Raw genomic sequence first — 16,351 nt, forward strand, 5'->3', positions numbered from 1 at the left:
GTAAAGGGTCATAATAGGGGTCAAAGTTAAAAAAAAATGACGTTTATATGGTCTCTATTAAATTACTTAGACAATTTCTGGTCTAAACATTTGAAATTTGACATAAAGGGTATTCAGAGATAGGGCAAACTTTTTAATCGGTTTGGGTCGAAATATTTTAGTTACCAATATATAAATGTATGTATGTATGCTTGCATGTCTGCCTAAAACTTTCGACAGAGGTGACGGATTTTCATAAGATCAGTATCGTTTTGAAGCTCGACCCTTCAGACGACAAATACCGAAGAATTGGCTAAAAACATTAATATCTTCACCGTCAACTGGGCACTTTTCTACAGGGAGGGGATCTCTTTTTTTTTTCGCCGATATTTTCGAAACATCCTCTCCTTTCGATTGTCTAGCCCTAATTAAAACCTACGTCGCTTCCAGTTTGGCGGTGGTCGTAACAGCAAAGACGTCAGGTTTTGTTTCCGTTCTTTTCCTCCTTCGCGGCACGGGTTCGAGCCTGCCTTCCTACTACCACCTTTTTTTTTTCTCAACACACACCTTCAAACACCCGGGCAACTCCGGGCTGAAATGCTAGTATATCTTTAAAAGTGAAAGTGTCTGTGTGTCTGTGTGTGTGCATGTGTGTGTGTCTGTGTACATTTCCCGACACAATATCTCTGTCAATTTTCAGTCTACAGACTCGAAATTTGATATACAGTATACTGAGATTTGGAAAAATCTTTGTAATCCGTTTTCGGCCAGAAATTTGGCTGTTAAGGGGTCAAAGTTCAACGATTTGACCTTTGAGAAGTCTACCAAAGTCCTCCGACAATTTTGGGTATAAACAATTGAAATTTTAGATATAGGTTCCTTGGACATGGATCTAACTTAATAACTTGATTTGAGCCCAAAACAGTAAATGTAAAGGGTCATAATAGGGGTCAAAGTTAAAAAAAAAATGACGTTTATATGGTCTCTATTAAATTACTTAGACAATTTCTGGTCTAAACATTTGAAATTTGACATAAAGGGTATTCAGAGATAGGGCAAACTTTTTAATCGGTTTGGGTCGAAATATTTTAGTTACCAATATATAAATGTATGTATGTATGCTTGCATGTCTGCCTAAAACTTTCGACAGAGGTGACGGATTTTCATAAGATCAGTATCGTTTTGAAGCTCGACCCTTCAGACGACAAATACCGAAGAATTGGCTAAAAACATTAATATCTTCACCGTCAACTGGGCACTTTTCTACAGGGAGGGGTCGCTTTTTTTCGCCGATATTTTCGAAAGTCATTCCCTCTTTTCGATTGTCTAGCCTTAATTTAAACCTACGTCATTTCCGGTTTGGCGGTGGTCGTAACAGCAAAAACATCACGTTTCTCCCGTTCTTTTCCTCCTTCGCGGTACGGGTTGAAACCTGCCTTCCTACTGCCACTTTTTTTTTTGCTGTTAAGGGGTCAAAGTTCAACGATTTGACCTTTGAGAACTCTACCAAACTCCTCCACCAACTTTGGGCATAAACACTTAAAATGTTAGATATAGGTTCCTTGGACAAGGATCTAACTTAATAACTTAATTTGATCCCAAAACCATAAATGTTAAGGGATCATTATCGGGGTCAAAGTAAAAAAAAATTGACCTCTGCGGTCTCTGCCAAATTACTAAGATAATTTCTGGTCTGAACATTTGAAATTTTACATAAAGAGTATACAGAGATAGGGCAAGCTTTTAAATCATTTTCTTTTTTTATTGCTGAAAATTGTGCTTCCAAGGGGTCAAAATGCAAAAGGTTTGACCTTTGCGGTTTCTATTAACCAATTTTGGGTCTAAACATTTGAAATTTTGCATAGCTTTTAACCAGTTTTTGGTGAAAACTTGGTTGCCAAGAAGTCAAAGTTAAAAGAGTTGACCTTTGCAGATTCTACAAAACTCCCCCGCCAGTTTTGGGTCTAAAAACTTGAAATTTTAGATGTAGGTTACTTGGATATGGGTCAGCAATTTAAATTTGATTTGAGCCCAAAACAATAAATGTTAAGGGGTCAAAATTAGGGTCAAAGTAAAAGAAAATTTGATCTCTGCGGTCTCTAGCAATTTTTCTCTATGGTAGTTAAGGAAGCGTGTTATATAGAAGGGATTACCATATGTATACACACTTTCTAATATATACATATGCATATAAAGTTATTAACAGTGCATAGGGCCCGAGCAAAGCCGAGCTGAACTGCTAGTGAAAACTAAAAGATAAATGATACGTAGTTATTTAATTATTTAGTGAAATATTTGAAAACACCACAGCTTTTCTCATAAATAAATATGTTAAAGAACAACCGCCTGTTCTTGTAAGTGAGTAAATATGAGATAGGATAGCCGAGGATTCGAACTTGCGAAGCTAGATTTGGAATTGAGAATTCTGATCATAAGTTAAAATAAATAATACAGAATGTTATTTAAAATGGAATGTAGAATTACCATTGTTTAGTTCACATAAAATAGTTAGATATCGGTTTATTGAAAAACGAATGTAATGATCTAATTTTGTTTCTGTTAAAGAAATGAAATTAAAATAAGGAATTTAAAAACGGACAATGGAAAATGTTTGTAAAATGGATTAATCAAAAATTAGGTTAGAGAGTCGGCTTTGTGGAAACGTGAGACGTGTCAGGCCACGTGTCTGATATGCATGTGTTGGTCATGCAATGACGTCATGAGTTTTCAATATAGTTGGAGCTTGGCAAAGAGTAAGTAAGTCAGTCAGTCAGTCAGTCAGTCAGAGGAGAAGAGAGGAGCCAGAGACAGAGCTGACATGGAACCTTGGAAGCGGAGGGGAGAAGAAAGAATCATGTAAAGACTTGAATTCCTTGATGCAAAGCCATTGACCGGTCGAAATGGAATAAACGAATATCATAATCATTTGTATCTGCGTCTTCTTGTTATGTTATTCAACAACAAAAAGTTATTGTGAATTTATATTTTAAGAACTTTGTGAAAATTATCATCTCAAAAATAGGTAAAGAAATATATGTGTCAATGTTATAGTAACACTCCCATTCGCAGAGCTGTCAAACGTATAAATGTTAATATCACTATCAATCTCTCTATCTATCTATATATCAAATCTCCTCTCATTGCGTATTACATGCCGTCGGCTCTCCTGTCTCTTTATATATACAGAACTGTCTCTCTCTTTATATATACGCGATATATCTGCACACCAACATGAACACTCTAACACGAACACACAACAACAAAGATATAATATACACCCTCTTCTAATAAGAGCTATGCAACAAATACAGGGCTCCTTCAATATTTGACAGACTATGGATACCCAGAAAGAGGTGCCTGCGCGTGAAATTTTTGTGGCAGGAGGTGCGCAATCTCCAACCACACCTCTCCTTAGTCAACATTGTTAAATACCAGTGGCAAGTGAAATACAGGACGACTGGAAACAAATGCAGAGATAAGCGGAGAGCACATACAGCGCCTAGAATTCCCAAATGGTCACCCATCTGGTACTAACAAGGCTCAACGTTGCTTAACTTTGGTGATCTGACGAGAACCGGTGTGTCAACGCGATTGTGCCGTATAATTGAGAATATAATGCTCCTAACAGCAAGCTTGAAAACTTACATTGATTTTTTTTTTAATAAGTAGATACGAGGAGCATTGATTACATACATTTGGATTTTATTTCGGTATTTAAAACTTTATAATTTTATTCAGTATATTTGCAGAGTAATTAAACTTTAAAAAGCGTGACATATGGGCTGTGTTGAGCCATGTAGCGTGCACACAAAAAAATAAAAATAAAAATAATAATAATAATAATAATAATAATAATAATAATAATAATAATAATAATAATAATAATAAAATAAAATAGTAAACACTCTTGTTTGAGAAGAGGAGAAATATAATAGATAAAAACATATCTTAATGAAAGACTCCAGCAACTTGCAAAGGTTTGATGGCCGGGGAAAGAGATAGTGGATCGTTGTTAAGAGAAATGAAATAGAAAGCCGACTGAGACAACATTATACCTTAAAAGCTGTTCGTGCATAAGGTCTGTCGCCGGTCGGTCGGTGTAATCGGCTTTCAGTTTTTGTTTTATATATTTGTTTTTTATTTTTACGCAGAAATGGTGGTGATTTTAGTTTTGATCGCATTCAAATTCGGTTGGGTGGATCAAAGGAAGATAACAACAGGCCTTTTGTCGAACACTAAAGCCTCGCCTCTCCTGTTAAAAATAGAGTCATGGGTAATCAGATTCGTAGGTCGGTCAAAATACTTTTGCGCGACGGATTCGGCCCGCAGGCAATAGGTTGCCGTCCCCTGGACTAATGAATGAATCGACAGCCGGATTTACCTGCGGACGCAGCCACTTACGAAGATGCGGCGCATTTTATATGATAACAAAACAAGAACATATATTCTTTAGATGCGGCTGTTCAATCAGCGCGTTTAACGACGAAAATGTTATTTCAAACTTAAACTTGGCAGACATTGCCTCCTGTAAAGATTTTACAACGTATCGTAAAAACACCGAAGACATGTTGTTGAAGAGTTCTGATTTTTGTTTGATAAGAAAACACATAATAACAAAGATTTTACGTTTAGTTTTCGGTCCCCCCCCTCTTTCCCTTATCTTATATGCTCGTGGCTTTCCGTTCCTACACCCTGCTTTAAGCTGAAACATCTTTTGTTTATAACTCCAAGAATACAACTCGCATATAGCACTTGCATACGTAAGTAATTCCCCATGGCACCAACAAGTCATAAGTAATTCTTTATATTACTTTAAGATAAAACCTACCAGTGAGTAAACTATTTAATTACTAGCGGAAAGGCCGATGCTGTCCGGGATTGAATGAAAAAAAAATCCCTGCGTCTAGCCTATATAATAACTTAATTTTCATATTATATTTCTCTTAGTCTGCTTGTCGGTCTGCTGATTTCACTTTTACTCGGAAAGTACTGGTTCAATCTGGCAATGTTTTATAAACTTTTGTTATGATAAGGTCTAGCGAACTAAGTATAATAATATCCATTTGATGCGTAGTTAAAGTTAACCATATTCAAGCACCAATTTGGCATACAGCACTTATTTTAAGTCAACGGCTATAACTTTTGCCCATTTTTAACGGGTTAAAAAGTCTAGTATTCTTATATTCTTATTTCTTATCCTCGGCCCCAAAGCAAGAGAGATTAGAACATTATGTTCTCTCTTAATTGCGGTGGGATGCTAGTTCTGTGCAGTTCTAGGAGGTCCACTCTCACAGGCATTGCCTTCTCTCTTTGAGAAAGGGTTAGTTCATTGCTAATTACCGGGGAATGCCGACGGGGATGCCCAGGCACTTTTTTCAGGCCAGAATGCCCCTCCTCTGGGGCGCTAACTTCTCAATCCCACTTTCCAACCCTGGTGTCTCAGTTCTTGCAGTGGGAGAAAACCAAAAACATTTTGTTTATTTTATTTTATTTTATATATTTTATGAAATTCAATTCAGGGGTTGGGTGGGGGCTCAGATATGTGTTCATAATTGGGAGAGAGAGAAAGAACGAGAAATAAAATGATGCAGAACTTCGGTAAATGTATATTCTTCAGGCAGACCAGATGTTTCCCAGGAATCAACAATGACCCCTATGCACTCCTGTTCGAAGCACTGAATCCCTTTATTAATATTGCTATTCTTAGTTTTCAATTTTTCATAATTTTCCAGTTAATAAAATATAACAGATTTAAACATTGAATTTCCTTTTATATATATATATATGTGTGTCAAGCGCAAACGCAGATCTCATAATAGAAATAAATATATTAAAATATCTGGATTAACGCCAACATTTCTGTGGCCTTTTTCTTTTTCTTTCGTTCACCAACTTTTGTAAAAGTCGGTGAAATTCTTTTTTGCGAAATCTTGTTAATAAAAAAAAAAAAAATAACAAAAAAAAAAACGAAACAAAAACAAAAAAAAACAAAAGTGAAAATAAGACATTAGCGCCCCTTTCCCACCTTACCTTACCTTAGCACAGGTAGTCGTTTTGTCAGTTAGCTCGTTAATTGTTAGTCACGTGTCATACCAAAAAAGTAAATTTATAACAAAAATAAGCGTTTCTTCAGAATCTCACCGTCATAAAAAAATACAACAACAACATTACTATTATTGCTGTTACTTAATTGTTGTTTTCACACAGGTCATCATCAGAAATGCCTTTGTGATAATAAGCGGTGGTGTTCCCTGGAATCTGAGTGACCTTGATTTTCTCCTGATTTTTTTTATACAAAAGAATCACCACTTATCAAGGCACGGAGGCCACTTGAGGATAAGGATTAATGAGTGTACAGTGGTCAAGGGGAACATGTCAATCAACGTTAGTAGTGGAAATTTGGCAAATTGGATTACTTAAGGGGGTGGCTCATCAAGAATTTGTTCTCATTGGACTTTAGTGCAACCATATTGCAGTTAGTTGAAAAGCAGGAAAACGGAATAGAGTTCCACAGGCGTGCAGTTCTAAGAAGTAAACTTTGTTCATAGAATCTACGTTTCGGTTTAGGCACAGATAAAAAGTGGGGGAAATTTTTGATAGTGCTTTCAGCTAGACGAGTGTTTTTCCTGAAAGTCAAGCCAGGAAGGGACCATAGATTGGAGCTCAGACGAGCACTTGCTATAAAAATAACGATGAAGCGGAGACAGGCTCGCGACATTCCTTCTGTGGAAAAGAGGTTCCAGGGAAGAGAAAAAGGGCATCCTCTACTAGGTTACGAAGTCTATTTTGAACTCCGTCAAGGTAGGATATGGTCGCTTCGTTTCTTTTGATAACTTTTGAAAATGATAGAATGCATTTTGCGAGCTTTGAATCCAATTTTCATGAAATAAGTAATATTACTAATATTTATTACTATAGACATGCTATTATTTTTGTCTTCCTCTCTTAAAAAAAAGACCGAAGATTACATCGGCCGAAACATGAACATAACAAACAAAATGAGAATAGTTGCTCGAATAACATTAATAATAAAAAATATCAATCCGCATCTAAAATAATTTTTAAAAAATAAACGTAGCTTTGTATATTTTGCATTTAAAAGTTTACTTAATTTCATCACAAATTCAAGGAGTCGTCGTGTTGTATTGAAGTACTGCAGCACAAAACCTCGGTATTTTGATGTCTGGATGGTTCATGAACCTGAATTTCAACAAATATAGTGGACGTTTTGTGCTGTCGTAGTTTTTAATACAGAAACAAACCACACGGTGACATCCGTAATTATATACTAGCGCCAGTAAAGCTTTAAAAACAGCACGAAAATACGATTGACTATTGGAAATATTCACAACAAATATTCTCATGAAAAATAAATAATAACACTCCCTAATATCATCTATGTAAACGCGACTTATGAAAGAGGGAGAGAGATAATTATAAGGCTAATCGTCCACATGTTAATAGAAAAGTAATTAAAGCAATTATAAAAGAGATTATAAAAATCTTACAGCAAAACTCTGAATCCGATTTTAAAATCGTGTAATCATATAAAAAATAAACTTTCATTTTTAGGGAGAGGGAGGATTTCGCAGAGAGTTCTCATCCACATTTGAATGTCAATATAATTTTCCTAATTATTTGACAAACTTCTTAATTGTTTCTTTTATTTTTTAAAAATTATTATGCATGCATTATGTCCCCAAGACTAAAAAGAAAAAACAAAACGGTGTGGGATTTTAATGTATATCTTTCATTTGTGATATGTTTTTTAGTTACCTATTGGTGCCATTTTGCAATCAGAATCAGATTCGCTAATTGTATCGGAATCGGGGATTTAAAACAGAATCGCTAATTGTAGCGGGAATGGGAATGTTGCAATTTCAATTTATGTGCTAAACAGCAAAGTCATAGTTTATCTAGGAATAATATTTTGCTAATAACTTTCCTCTGAAATTGCGCGGAATAAGGAATTTTCTAAATGTGTATTGTGCGTTTTTTGTCGAATAATGAATTTTTGTAAATCGTAATTTGCAGAATTTTACTTTATATATATATATATATATATATATATATATATATATATATATATATATATATGTATATATATATATGTTGTATATATATATATATGTATATATATATGTATATATATATATATATATATATATATATATATATATATAAATTATCAATCCTCTATCAATATTAGTGTTGTGATGATCAATCGGAAGCGGAAAAATCGGAACTTTTGGGGTATCGGAATCGGTACCAGAATCGGGAAAATTATAGCCTAATTTCCTGATTATTTCAAACCGATTATTTTCATTCTTTTTTTGATAGTAAAAAATGAATCAAGCACATTTTTTTTAATTAGATGTTGTTCATTTACACAACATAAGACTGAGAAGGGCCACAGAATGAGTTATAAATTTTATTTACAGATTTAACATTGCTTAACAGAGTTTAATTAATTTTATTTATTGGTCATTTATCGAGAGATAACTTGCCTATTCCCTTTGTAATTTTTTAGCATCTATTCATTAAATGTCTATATGCCCCCATCCGATGGAGTTCAGTTAATTATTAAAAGGTTCTAAATGCTCTGGACGGTGTTTTCAAATTTTGTTGGCGTCAGCTGTACATTGGCGGTGTTTGTCATCGTCTTCTTCTGAAATAATCAAAATTTTATGGCACTTCTTTTTGGACGCAAGTGAAAAATATAGATGAAAATCTCTGATGAGTTTATCAAAAACATTCTGAAGATGTTCTTAATTAAAACGGAACTTATATCTACATTTAAACTTATACATCTACCTCAAAAAGAAAAATGGGATTGGAACATTTATTACTTTAATTAACAGAAAAGAAAAGAAATGCTACAAATAAATGTTACCAAAGGCAAGACTCTTCTAAATACCTAAATTAATTTATTTGTGTTTAAACTTCTTTTAAAGTGTGTTTTTAGTTCAAAACAAACTTAGTGTCTCCTCTTTGAGTACGAATTTAAAAAAAGAAGCTGTCCAGCCATTGATAACCGCTCAATGGCATTTTTGCTTGATTAAATTATTCAAAATATAAAAAATGGATTTTGTTTTAATTTAATTGTTTTTATTGTGTAATAATTTATATCAGTTTGAAATATGTTAAACATTAAAAAAAAAATTTTAATGACTGTTTTGGGAGAAAAAAAATGTTTGTTAATATTGGTATGTTGCTACGAATTCGGAATAGGAGCATATGAGTGAGGAAAACGAAAGTAGAAAGGAAGACATCTTCTACAGGAGAACCTAAATTCATGTTCATTCAATATCGTCGATTTTAATGTAGGGAAAATCTAACTCCCCACGCATATGTTACTTATGTTAATCCTTGTAAATGATACTTCATAAGCCGATTATAGATGGGTTGGAAAATCACAAATTAGACATGCACTATTTTCCTGCACTAAAATTTACCGCTGTTTTTCTTTCCACCCAAGCGTAACACTCCGTCGCCGGCTTGTCTCCCGCAGTTTCGCACTCAACCAATCGTCTTCCCATGCGACGCGGTGCGAATTAGCTTCCAGTGCGAATATTGACTTTGGCTTGTTTTTATTTTGTAATTGCAATCGAAATGTCAAACTCCCGGCCCGCGAGCCACTTCCCACTCGTGCAGCAATTTCATCCGGCTCACGTGACCGTTTTGATATCAGTGTGAGATTTGTCCCATATAATCTTTAGTTGCTTCACAAACTATTTGTCATCAATGTCAAAACCACAACTAGATAGATGTGTAATGGGACGTTAGAAGCGAAATGCGGTTCTCAACCACTTGCTCAGATCATTCGCTTCGAACGTGAAAAAAAAAAAGAAAGAAAATGCCGTAACTCCACCACAGTCTTTATTTGGAAGCACATATATATGTGCGTGCAGCTGTTTGTTTTTTTTTTTTTGCAATGTTTGGTACTATCAGACCTGGCTGTCTGAAGAGCTCGGTTTCTTGACTTAAATGCACCAAATATTGATATTATTGTTTTTTTCCTTTTCCTTTGTAAAACTCAATCATGTTCTGCTAACCGCAAAAACACAAAAATCAAAATTTTTCATTACAAAACAACCACACTAAACACCATGAATAATTATTTAGAAATAAAAAAAATCTGAAGCATAAACACTTAAAACTTGATTTGCTGTAAAACAAAACAACCAAACTAAACACCATGAATAAATATTTGGAAACTAAACACCATGAATAAATATTTGGAAGCTAAATACCATGAATAAATATTTGGAAGCTAAACACCATGAATAAATATTTGGAAACTAAACACCATGAATAAAAACTAAACACCATGAATAAATATTTGGAAGCTAAACACCATGAATAAATATTTGGAAACTAAACACCATGAATAAATATTTGGAAATCATAAACAACTCAAACCATCATTTTTTTCTCTCCAAAATGACTGGATTCGGAATTAAATAATTGATATGCCGTATAACACAACAACCAAAACAACCGAATTATGGGCTGACGTCATCTAACAAATGAACACCGGCAATCTATTCCGAGAGTGCCAACAACAGAAACCTTACCCCAAGCATCAATGAAGTCGTTGGCAAGGAAAGATGGGAAGTATCCAATTCAGATAAAATTTACTAATAAAATACAAGTCGTGATTTATTATTTTAACTAGCAGGTCTACCCGGCATTGTCCGGGGTAAAAGTGTAACATAACTTGTATTCCTCTATTTTCCCCCTCCCCACCCTTTTTTCTTCTCCACCCAAACCATTCACCCCACTTCTCTATCTATGCATATAGACATACATTTCATGTCGTTGTACAGGAAAAAATAACTCTGTAATAACTTTCGAGTTCCTTCTTATTAACGGCTGGGAAACAGAGTAACATTAAAAGATGCGTGTACATGAAATAATATAAATGGCTATTTGACCCCCAAATAATGAACTTTTTTTTTTTAATTATTTCCAATATTATATAGCAAAAGTTACACTGATTAAAAAATACCAATTTTGTGGGTGTTGTTATGTATTTTTCAAGTTTTAGTTTGGTGTACAAACAGACATTTGCCTTTAATATAATAGAACTTTGTATTTTATTTATTATTTATGATTATTTTTATTTGAAAGGTGTTCTTATTTTATTTATCTTTCTAATTTTAACAGGAGGTGATTTTAAGCATAGAATAAAGTTGAAATTATTTAAACTAAAGTTAATTTATTTTGGAATACAGTTATACATCATCTGTTTCGATACATGTTCGTGTACAAAAGGTGTTTAGCATGTTTATTAAATATTTATTCTGTTCGACATAATCACGTTGACATACTGGTTCCCGTTGGATCACCGAAGTTAAGCAATGTCGAGCCTGATTAGTACTAAAATGGGTGACCATTTGGGAGGTCGAGGTACTTTCTGCTTATCTCGGCATTGTTTACAGTCCTCTAGCACTCATCCTTGCCACTGGACTCAAGCAGTGCCGATTCAGGAGAAGTGCCGTTGGTGATTCTGCCATCCTTACCACACAATTACAGGGAGTATCCATTGTCCCTTGAGACTTAAGGGAGCCATCATCTTAATTCTGTTCGACCCATGATATAGTATTCTTTGGGTATTACACATTTCCCTTCGTGCGATTGAGTTTGATGCCACTAAAAAATAAACGAAGCAATTTAGCAATTTGTCCATCAGCTTTCAATTCCAATCTCTACGTTCTCATTGCATTTTGAATCACGTTGATGATCCTGCTTGGTATTTTATACATTTTAAGCATTCTGTTACCCATGCTTTTTTTTGTAATCGATCCATGCCATGGCTAAATTCTTTCTACCTCTTTTTACCTCCTTTAGGATCTTTTGATCTATATATAGCAGATCATGTGTTCCTCTTTTTTCCTTTTTGGCATCCTTTCTGTTCCTCGGGAAAAAGTTCATGATTATTCAGGGAGTCGCAGATTTGTTCCCTCAGTTGTGCTTGTTAGTATTTTCCACAAATTGGGTAAGCACGTGATAGACCTATAGTTGCTGGAGGGGTCCTTTCTCTGTGTCATGTATCAGTTTGGTTCTACCTTTTGTCATCCAATCTGGCACGTTTGTTTTCTGTATACATCTTATCAGGTTTTGAAATAGCCTTTCGTGTAATGTTGTTATTTTTTTGGAACTAGTATGCATGTATCCCGTTGTGCCCCGGTGTTCTCCAGCTTGCCATTTTTCCTATGGTTTTCTTTAGGATTTCCTTGCTGATTTCATTCCCTGTTCCTTCTTCGATTTGTTGTAATTCTCCTTTCATATCTTCCAGCCATTCACCATTTCTATTATGATCTCGTCGTTCTTCCTATCTTTTATTTCAGAAGAGTTTTGTTTCTGTCGGGTTTGGTTGTTCTGTTTTTGTTTTTCCTCCGTTCACATTTTGGTAAAATTGGCTTTCATTGTTTTCAAATTTCCTGTTTTGCTTGCACTGTTCAGATTTGTATCTATATCGTCTTGATCTCTTCATTTGCTTCTATTTTTTGGTTCAGTTCTTCATGTTTCTTGCTTAACCTCTCTCTGTTAAATTTCCAATTTTCCATCTTCTTTACGTCACTTTACGTCGCTTTCTTCCTGTTTATCGTTTTCGCTTCATTTTTGTGTTTATTGATTTGGGTTTCTAGCCTTACTTCCCATCCAGGTTTTGTCGTGCGATCTTTCCCCGGCTGTTTTTCTGATTTGAATTTCATTCTTACCATCTTGGCGCCTGCGTAAATTAAGTTCTTTAAGTCTGTGATTGTATCTGCTGTGATGTTCGGGAGGAGCTTCTTAATATTTTCTGATTTTGTTTTTAATTTCTTCTGCTCTTGGTTTCTTAAAGATGGGAACTTTGTTTTTCCCTCGTTCGTGAGCTGTATTATTTTTTCTATTTCATCTGCTTCATCCTCTGCTAGCTATGTTTCATTGTTCTCTATTTCCACGTTTGCAGAGTCCAGTCTTCACAGGTCCTCTGCCTGTGGTGTTTCTACCTGTGGGGCTTCCATTTTCGGGGTTTCTACACGTGCGGTTCCAGTGGCGAGTGCTTCCTGTTTCATAATTTATTTTTCGCTGTATTTCTATTAGTTTCAGTTTTAGGAGTAAGCTTCTCTTAAATATCAGTCTTGCTTGGTCCGCAATTCTTTGTTCTGTCATACGGTAGTCACTGGACAAGTCGCAGAGCTCTTTAATTCGTTTCCGATAACCTTCATATTTATATTTAGGGTGGCTTCTATAATAGTATTCCATTACGAGTCTATTCGCTTTCGTTGTCCATTTCTTCCTTCGGGTTTTTCTTTTTTGATGGTTATCTTGTTTGTGCTGTTCGGTCGGTATCATTTTGGTCGCTGTTCAGCGTCCGTGTTATTTGCATTTCTGAAATTAGAAAGTGAACCAACACTCGCAGGATGACGACCGGGTCCCCATGTTGGCTACCGAGTATGGCACCCAGATCGTTTTTCTGTGTACCACGGTTTGTTTTATTTGTTTTGGATATTTTTCATGTGGTGTTTGTGGCAACATTAAGCACAGCGTTTTTTTTTTATTTTTATTTATTATTATTATTATTATAAATAATAATAATAATAATAATAGTAATAATAGTAATAATAGTAATAATAATAATAATAATAATAATAATAATAATAATAATAATAATAATAGATTGTGTCCATATTATGAGACATAAAACCTGTTCGAAATACTCCAAGAAAACTGAAATTTGCAGAATATTTCGCAGTTGATGTCTAATACTTCTATATTTGTTTATTTGTGTGTGTGTGTGTGTGTATGTGTGTGTGTGTGTGTGTGTGTGTGTGTGTGTGTGTAACAGTTATCAGAATTATCGACGCATGGCTACCCCCTCGAGTTTTGCCTTGCCAAAGATTTTACCGCTCTGTTAAGTATTCCTGCATGAGAACAAAAATCTCGAAAAGAAAAAAAAGAAAAGGAGAATTTTGAAGTGTGAAGTACTCCGCCTGACTTATGTGAAGAATAAACGCGAAGACTTGAGGAGTTATGCCGCTTTGGGTACGAACAGATGGCGCTGTAAGCCAATGATAACACGAAGAGGCACATACAAAAGACGTTGCCGTTTGAAGGAGGTATTTTGATGTCCACCTCATGCCGCTCGAAAAATAAACGAAAAATAAGTAGGCGTGCGTTCATTGCCAGCGGCGTTTCAACTTTTGACCTTTCGTGTCGTGCAAATCGCCGTGTCTTAGTCGTGTAGACGCCATTTTTTTTCCAGTTCTGGCGTATATCGACAGAATTCCCTCCCGTTAACGTTGCGGGTAACGTTAGGATTTGTCTGAAGCGTCCTTATTCGTAAAGGAGTGCCGATTGGAATATACTTGTATTGTTATTCCCATTCCGAGTGCTCTGAATTGGAAAGCACATTGAAAATTGATCTTGTGTCTAACGCCTTCACTAGGCAAAGGATCTTTACAAAAAATGGTAAGGTGCAGGGTTAAAGCTAATTAAAAAACAAAAATAAGAAAATATTTATGATATACGTTCACGGAACGAAAATGACCAAGTAGTTTTCTTTTAATTAAGAAAAGCAAATTTACGAGAAAGCAACAACATTGTGTCTTTATCCGCCATATTTAATAAATAGAGGCAATTCAATTCGAACACCAATATAAGTATCAGCCTTGTAATGGTTACTATTTACTATTAAAGTCGCCAAGAATTAAAAAAAAAAATTCTCTATAAGAAATACTTGATCAATTTACGTGATGTTTGGAATAAGACAATTTCGTTCCGTGACAGGTACGTACTACATGAAGATTTTTCTGTATTTTTGTTCTTTTAATTAGGGTGAACCTTGAACTTACACTAATACAAATACTAATGGAAATATGAGTTCTGCAAAAAAAAAAAAAAAAAAAAAATACAAAAGCAACAAAAAAAAAAAATACCAACACCAACAAGTGCAGTGCGCACACACGTCATTGAACTACTTTATGAGTCAGGTGTAGAAATAAGTCAGTTTAAAGTTACTACTAGGGTTAGGGTTAGGTTAGTAAGGGTTAGTAAGGTTAAGGTTAGGTTAGTAAGGTTAAGATTAGTTTAGTAAGGGTTAAGGTTAGGTTAGTAAGGTTAAGGTTAGGTTAGTAAGGGTTAAGGTGAGGGGATGAGGGGGTAGGGTTTGGGGTTAAGAAAGTCAAGTTGAGGATAGAACTTGGAGAGATCTTATCTTTGCAATGTGTTTGCTCACTGCCCGTCTTAAAATTCGAGTGAACTAGTGTATATAATGTAAGTTAGACTACAATGCATTGTGGATTAAGTCAATGTCGGGAGGCATGTAAGGCATCCTCCTGGTGCACCGCGATGGGTCCCCAACTAAAGCAGGCAATCAATCGATTTGATTGAAAAATGGTCGATTTCACCGATTTCGATGACAATGAAAAATGTGGGAGAAACATTCGTTTATCATCATTCAATCCCGGGCAATGTCCGGTGTCCTTGCTAGTGATGAAATTAAATTTTCATGAAAGTCGTATTCGTTTTTGTGGTGCCTTGATATCTTATTTAAAAAGAAAATTTTAAGGGTTGCCATAGCGACGACTGTGAGTGAGCGTGAGGGCCGTCGTCGCCGACAAAGAGACGTGAAGGAAGAGGAGATGAGGATGAGGATGAGAGCTTGTAAGTTTAAGCACACGGACAAGCAGCAGACTTCATTCAGTTGCTGAAAAATAACAACCGTAGAGTGCTTCCGGTTTGTGGTAAAATTGTCAAACGTTGATCGGTTCTCGGTTTTAAAAAAGGTTGCACATCAGTTGTTCTATATCTCTACAATGCTGGTATTCCCCCATGCATGGAGTATTGTTGTCACATCTGAGTGCATTAACCACTAATATCTTCCGTTTAGAGAGGGTTAAAAAAAGAGCCTCTAACCTAATTCGTTCCACACTGTCCCAACGCCACAATGTTGACTCTCTATGCATATTTTACAAGTATTTTAATGGAATGTGCTACGATTGCTACAGATGCTGCGGCATTCATGCCCTTGCCAAGTAAATGCCCCCGTAGGTGACGATCAAAAAAATCAATAAAATCGCATCCCTTAACTGTCGAGGTCCCCACATGCCGGAAAGCTCTCTTTTCTAATGACTTCTTTCCTCAAACTGCTAACCTTTGGAAGTACCTTCCTGTTCCTCATTTCTCTTACTGTGCCAACATGCATTAGTTTAAATGTAATGTGAACAAATATTTCGCTGCAAACTCTTCCCTTAGGATGCTCCTATAAATATGACCTTAAAATCACAGCAGCCACCTACGTCTCAACTACAATGTGCCCTGTTTGGGGTGAATGTACGTAAAAAAAAAAAATGATATTCGATTTAATTCCCTTAACAAAATA

General features: G+C 35.3%; 1 protein-coding gene and 1 pseudogene across 3 annotated transcripts in view; both read right to left on the reverse strand.

The window, feature by feature from the left end:
- LOC145248109 (uncharacterized) overlaps nt 1–16,351 on the reverse strand; it is a 439,133-nt gene that overhangs the window by 127,418 nt on the left and 295,364 nt on the right. The window lies entirely within an intron of this gene.
- LOC145248564 (5S ribosomal RNA) lies at nt 3,467–3,583 on the reverse strand (annotated as a pseudogene).

Source organism: Euprymna scolopes, chromosome 26, assembly GCF_053919585.1.
Source record: "Euprymna scolopes isolate OS-2025 chromosome 26, ASM5391958v1, whole genome shotgun sequence".
NCBI lineage: Eukaryota > Metazoa > Mollusca > Cephalopoda > Sepiida > Sepiolidae > Euprymna > Euprymna scolopes.